Source organism: Triticum aestivum, chromosome 7D (assembly GCF_018294505.1).
Source record: "Triticum aestivum cultivar Chinese Spring chromosome 7D, IWGSC CS RefSeq v2.1, whole genome shotgun sequence".
Taxonomy (NCBI): domain Eukaryota; kingdom Viridiplantae; phylum Streptophyta; class Magnoliopsida; order Poales; family Poaceae; genus Triticum; species Triticum aestivum.
The window spans coordinates 597,531,315-597,538,517 of NC_057814.1; the positions used below are offsets into that span (position 1 = coordinate 597,531,315).

The following is a 7,203-nucleotide window of genomic DNA, read 5'->3' on the forward strand; positions in this document are numbered from 1 at the left end:
ATGTCCATCTGAAATTGGATTTGTTTAGGGATATCTGAAATTAGATATACTCCATCTCTCTCAGTTTACAGGGCGTGCGCGTAGCCCTAGGCCGTCAATTTGACCAACCTAATACAAGTCATATATTACAAAAAATATACCAATATAAACTTCAGATGTCCTATTTTCAAACGGTATAATTTTTGTGTTATATACTTCATATTAGGGTGATAAAATTGGCAACCTAGATATGCGCGCAGGATTTGTAAACTGAAACGGAGGGAGTAGCACATATCAACGCTGGGCTGGGCTTTTTTTTTTTAATTTTTTTAAAAGGACCAGAAGGGGATGTTGGTGGAACCTCGTACTTGCTCAGAGTGAGATAGGTCGACTGCACAGTCCCCACCTGGTGGGTGAGATCCGGGCGTCGATGGGGGCGAGCTCGGGGCCTCGCCGGAGTTCGGGCCAGGAGCCAGATGGCACGGGCGACGGAGCGGACCGCCTCAGCGACCTCCCGGACGACGTGCTCCTCCTCGTCCTCGCCCGCCTCCCTTGCGCCGCCGCCGCCGCCCGCACCGGAGTCCTCTCCCGCCGGTGGCGCGGCCTCTGGGCCCGCCTCCGCCAGATCGTCCTCCGCGACGTGCCCTTCCCCTCGATCGAGGCTCCCTCCTCCCCCGCCCGCGGTTTCCCTCCTCAAGATCCGCGTCCCCCAGAGGCAGCGGCGCAGCAGGGGCTTTCCCAGCCCCAAGAAGCAGCGGGTAGACAGCGCCGGCGTCAACTCGCTGCTCCGCGCCGCCGCGCGGCTCGAGCCGGAGAGTCTCGAATTCCGCCTCCCCGCGGACTTAATCGGCCGTTCCCGCCTCGCCGTCGACCTGCCTCGCCTGGACGGCGCCACCTCCATCGCGCTGGACTTCGCCTCCCCCTTCTCCCTCCGCGTGCCGGCCGGCGCCGAGTTCCCCGCACTCGAGGCGCTGTCCCTGACGTACAGCGTCACCGACCTCGACGCCTTGCTCTCCTGCTGCCCGCGCCTGCGCACGCTCCGCCTCTGCAGGGCTTTGTTTCCCAACCATAAGTGCGACGTCAGGGTCAGCTCCCCGTCGCTGCAGGAGCTTGTTGTGTGCCGCGAGCTCAGCTTGACACAGCGTGTCGACATCGTCGCGCCGGCGCTTAAGCAATTGACCATGTCATTTAGCACGATGGAGCTGATCAGCAGCTCTGTCTTGGCACCATTGGTGGAAAAGGTTTCGTGGCACTGCTACTACTTGGGGCCGTATGTTGCGTTTGGTCTTTGGGGCATCAGCAAGCTGCGGCTACAGACGGCAGACAGACAAGAACAGATGTCCTCGCTGCAAAGTCATGCCTGGGCGGTGCGCCCCTCTACTGCTCAATCTGCTGCAAGCTCTTGAGTAAATTAATTTTGTGAATGATATATATCTTTGCAAATTGTTTTTTCAGGACACGTCTCTTTTTTACGCCGATGCGGGCAACTTCGCGCAGGAGATAAAGAAACATATGGTTGCCGCCTTCTCTGTTTTAGAGCTGCATCTCACAGCAAAGGGCATGCTTTTGGAGCGTTTGTGTTTCATCTCCTTGGGATGGATCGGATTCGTACTGCTACGCGGAGGCTTAAGGTCGTCCTAGAGAGATCAGCGGTAATTCTTTGCTCTTATTATATACCCTAATAATACATTGTGTGGTTATTCAACATTTTTGGGTTTTAGATGAAAGGAGGATGCCTGCCACTTTGTCCTTGTGGGTTTCCGAACTGGAAGTCCCAAATTATCTGCTTGGCTGCTCTCGAAGAAGTGGAGTTCAATGGCTTCGAAGGAAAGGATCATGAGTTTGATTTAGTGAAATTGATAATCGGATGTGCACCGATGTTAAAAAGAATGATTGTGAAGCTGTCACAAGAGACCTCGGCAAGTAATGATGGATGCGCAAAGATACACAACATCTTCAAGTAATGTTGTGTGCCGCGAGCTCAGCTTGACACAGCGTGTCGACATCGTCGCGCCGGCGCTTAAGCAATTGACCATGTCATTTAGCACGATGGAGCTGATCAGCAGCTCTGTCTTGGCACCATTGGTGGAAAAGGTTTCGTGGCACTGCTACTACTTGGGGCCGTATGTTGCGTTTGGTCTTTGGGGCATCAGCAAGCTGCGGCTACAGACGGCAGACAGACAAGAACAGATGTCCTCGCTGCAAAGTCATGCCTGGGCGGTGCGCCCCTCTACTGCTCAATCTGCTGCAAGCTCTTGAGTAAATTAATTTTGTGAATGATATATATCTTTGCAAATTGTTTTTTCAGGACACGTCTCTTTTTTACGCCGATGCGGGCAACTTCGCGCAGGAGATAAAGAAACATATGGTTGCCGCCTTCTCTGTTTTAGAGCTGCATCTCACAGCAAAGGGCATGCTTTTGGAGCGTTTGTGTTTCATCTCCTTGGGATGGATCGGATTCGTACTGCTACGCGGAGGCTTAAGGTCGTCCTAGAGAGATCAGCGGTAATTCTTTGCTCTTATTATATACCCTAATAATACATTGTGTGGTTATTCAACATTTTTGGGTTTTAGATGAAAGGAGGATGCCTGCCACTTTGTCCTTGTGGGTTTCCGAACTGGAAGTCCCAAATTATCTGCTTGGCTGCTCTCGAAGAAGTGGAGTTCAATGGCTTCGAAGGAAAGGATCATGAGTTTGATTTAGTGAAATTGATAATCGGATGTGCACCGATGTTAAAAAGAATGATTGTGAAGCTGTCACAAGAGACCTCGGCAAGTAATGATGGATGCGCAAAGATACACAACATCTTCAAGTAATGTTGTGTGCCGCGAGCTCAGCTTGACACAGCGTGTCGACATCGTCGCGCCGGCGCTTAAGCAATTGACCATGTCATTTAGCACGATGGAGCTGATCAGCAGCTCTGTCTTGGCACCATTGGTGGAAAAGGTTTCGTGGCACTGCTACTACTTGGGGCCGTATGTTGCGTTTGGTCTTTGGGGCATCAGCAAGCTGCGGCTACAGACGGCAGACAGACAAGAACAGATGTCCTCGCTGCAAAGTCATGCCTGGGCGGTGCGCCCCTCTACTGCTCAATCTGCTGCAAGCTCTTGAGTAAATTAATTTTGTGAATGATATATATCTTTGCAAATTGTTTTTTCAGGACACGTCTCTTTTTACGCCGATGCGGGCAACTTCGCGCAGGAGATAAAGAAACATATGGTTGCCGCCTTCTCTGTTTTAGAGCTGCATCTCACAGCAAAGGGCATGCTTTTGGAGCGTTTGTGTTTCATCTCCTTGGGATGGATCGGATTCGTACTGCTACGCGGAGGCTTAAGGTCGTCCTAGAGAGATCAGCGGTAATTCTTTGCTCTTATTATATACCCTAATAATACATTGTGTGGTTATTCAACATTTTTGGGTTTTAGATGAAAGGAGGATGCCTGCCACTTTGTCCTTGTGGGTTTCCGAACTGGAAGTCCCAAATTATCTGCTTGGCTGCTCTCGAAGAAGTGGAGTTCAATGGCTTCGAAGGAAAGGATCATGAGTTTGATTTAGTGAAATTGATAATCGGATGTGCACCGATGTTAAAAAGAATGATTGTGAAGCTGTCACAAGAGACCTCGGCAAGTAATGATGGATGCGCAAAGATACACAACATCTTCAAGGCATGTTCTTCTGTGGAATGTGATGTTTATGACAGCTCTGGTGAGTATATGTTTGGCATGCATTATTAGATAAAACAGAGATATAACTGTTAATCATTGTGTAAGATTCGTCAAAAATGTGGTGTTGACATACCAATTATAGAGTTTGGTTGTGCATGTCTGATTTATTAGCTAATTAAACATACTATATTTGGTCGAATTTCTGTGCTCACACCCTCATATTTTAGTAGAAATAGAAACTGAATGGTGGATTGGTTGATAAGGAATATTCAATATTTTTACTCAGGCTTCCTTATACCTAAATTGCTCTTTTGCATTTCACAATCTTCTTTATTGATCTTGCCCTACTGTTTTGTGTTGGTATTCGATTTTCTTGGCATTGAAGTTGTCCCATCTGAATTCATTGGCCTTGGGGTTTGGTACAAACTCTCTTCGGCAAGTACGTTGCTATTTCTTTCTGTTGTCAGCATGTATTCCTTTTTATTTGCCAATAACAACATTATATGTTTTGCATCTGTATTCAATAGGCAAAAGACAGTTTCTAGACTAGCTGAAGTTAGTTGTCTCATCTGAATTTTCATTGACCTTTGGGTTTCTTTCTGCTCTAGGACAACAGTCCTATACATATAGCTCCACATTTGCTTGTTGCAGCACTGATCGGAGCTTGTTTCAATTTGTGTCATCCGCAGGGTTAATGCTTGGTTGCTTCAGCTGATCATCTGGCGTGCTCTTTTGCCATATACATGGTGCTCAGATAAATCTTGAAGTTAATGCACTCTACCTGTAACGTCAGTCAAGCTGATTATCATGTTAAGCCTATGGTTTCAATTCCTAGTTTGCGTTGTTTCATTGCAATGACGCACTGCATGTTTTCAGCGGGAGTAAGATGATCTGCAGTGAATGTGCTTCCCATTACAGCTCTTTCTGCTTATAGATGAATGTGCTTCCCATTACAGCTCTTTCTGCCTATAGGTGTGATAGATGAACCAAACGGCTCTGTGGGATATATAGCTCAGCATCTTAAACTGAGAATTATCCCCTCTTTTCCAACTACTGCACCTTGTATGATGGACTGAAGATGCATCTTTGTGTCACTTCTGTTTTAGCAGAATATGTGTCATCTTGTGTAGATGCAACAGGAGCACTGTGTCGATGGCTGGGTGTGAGATATGCAAGGTGGAAGTTGGTTATTGGCGACGCTTGTTGCTTGAGTGCAATATATGGCGAGAGGTATCCGGGCTGCCGTTGATTCAGAACTCTTTGAAGCTCTGATTGCTGACACAACGCCGACGGCAAAGGCGTGGTTATTCAGCTTGAGTGAGGCACTACAGCAAAAGATGAGTTTGTAACACCGTTGGCTGTCTGGTACAACGAGGACTCCGCTGAACACCGTCAGGCCTTGTAAAATATTGTGCCTTCTTTTGTGAAGGGATACATGTATGGCTTTCGGATCCTCCGAATCCTTTGTGTATGCCCATGAACATCATTAGGCAATGAAGCTCAAACGTTATTCCAAAATAAATAAATAAAACTGCAGTAGGTGATGCCTCTTCACATGCATGGTAATTCATTACTCCCTCCGCCCCATAATATAAGATGTTATACAACCAATATATGAGTACGTTGGTTGTAATAGCATCTTAGGACAAAGGGAGTAGCATTAGCATCTTCGGACGAAGGGAGTAGCATTTAGCTAGTTCTGTGCTTATGTTACTCCCTTCATCCATGAATAAGTGTACGTTTGGCATTCAAAATTTCTCCATAAAAAAGTGTACTTCTATCTTTCGAATGCACTTCAAAGTAAAAAAAAAATGCTTCTCTCTTATCACACGATAATCAAGACCAATAACACTGAACACATGGTCTCCTCACATTCTACATGCCCTTAGGTCATTAGGGGTGGGGTAATTAAAAATGAGAGAAATGATGGCTTTGCATCTTTCCAATGCATTTGTTTTGAAGTGAATGGAAACTTCTATTGATTGATCGTTGCAGATACAATATACTCCCTTCGTCCCATAATATAAGAGCATTTTTAACACTAGTGTAGTGTAAAAAACGCTTTTATATTACACTAGTGTCAAAAATGCTCTTATATTATCGGACGGAGGGAGTATATGATTCTAACGGACGCGACGCTTGAGAGAGATGCGTCGGTTCGGTGTCGGTTGCGATGGCAACTACGTAAAAGAAAAGCAATAAACTGGAATCGCCTAAAAGAAAACACAAGCAAATAAATTGGAATTGCCTAAAAGAAAACATAAGCATTTAGCTGATACAATATATATGGTTTTTTTAAGAAAATCAATTGGAGTTGCCTAAAAGAAAACACAAGCATTTTTTGAAATTCTAAAATAAATTTTGATTTTTGTTTTTTAGAAAGTACAAACATTAAAAAAAATCTTTATACAAAGGAATAAAATTAAAAATGGAAAAATAAAGAACTAGAAAATCCCATGAAGAAATAAAAAGTAAAAACCTGGTTAAGGAACCTTCTAGAAGGTTCCAAAACCTGTGATGAACCTTCTAGAAGGTTCCCAAAACCTGGATTCCTCAGCACCAAACTAGCTCTAAATGGGTCAGCCCATCTAACGAGCGCTCATACCTCGCCTGCGCAAATTACCGACAACTTGAGCCATTAAGCATCTAGCGACACCAAATGAGGTCTCCGCAACAGCTATGTGTCGCCCGTACTGATTCATAGTAGGAATCACCTACAGGCGACCCAGTAGCGGGCCGACCATTAGCTGTGTCGCTCTATGGCTTTGCTCGCGCCACGTTGGGTCGCTGTCCTCGATCGATTCAGTCTGGTTTTCTTCTCACTTTTTTTTTCTATTGTTTCTATTTGGTTTTCTTTGTTTTTTGCTGGTTTTCTTCGATTTTCTTTTATTCGTAATTATGTATTCGGTTTTCTTTGTTTTTTGCTGGTTTTCTTTGTTTTTCCTTTTTTCTTCATTATGTATTCGTTTTTCTCTGTTTTTGCAACGGTTTTCTTTTGTTTCTCTCTTCTTGATACTTTGTTTGTCTTTGTTTCTTATTCGGTTTTTTCATTTTTGTTTTTCGAACACATGTCTACTTTGTCATACACGTTCTATATTTTTCGTATACACGTAAAACATTTTTTATACTCATTTAACATTTTTTAAATACATGTTTGACAGTTTTATCGAAACATGGTTTGAATATTGTTTTTAAAATAAATGTTAAACATTTATTCAATACATGTTAAAGAACTTTTTGAATGGTAATAAAAAAATATTCAGCGTGTAGGTCGCACACGAGCGCCCACTCCCCCCACTGCCGTACATATACGTCGGATCAACTATCTAATGTCCAGTTTTGCGAAGATTTTAGAACCTTCCCAAACCAGTTTTTTTCTTTAATCTTATTTCATTCGGGTTTTTTCTTCTTTTCATTTTTTTTAGTTATTTTGTTTTTGTTTTTGTTTTACTTTTTTCTTTCCAAATTTTGAGAACATTTGCTAAAATATGGCGACAAAAATAATCGTTGAACATTTTTTTAATTAAAAATTTGTTCATCAAATTCAAAAAACATTCA

The 7,203-nt window shown here is 44.0% G+C and overlaps 1 pseudogene across 1 annotated transcript; it reads left to right on the forward strand.

Annotated features, from left to right (window-relative positions):
- The first annotated feature begins 325 nt into the window (after positions 1-325).
- Positions 326-4,774, forward strand: LOC123166932 (uncharacterized; annotated as a pseudogene). The gene is made up of 8 exons (XR_006483730.1): positions 326-1,346; positions 1,435-1,631; positions 1,701-2,199; positions 2,288-2,484; positions 2,554-3,052; positions 3,141-3,336; positions 3,406-3,685; positions 4,335-4,774. The product of XR_006483730.1 is annotated as an uncharacterized protein (transcript).
- Positions 4,775-7,203: the final 2,429 nt, after the last annotated feature.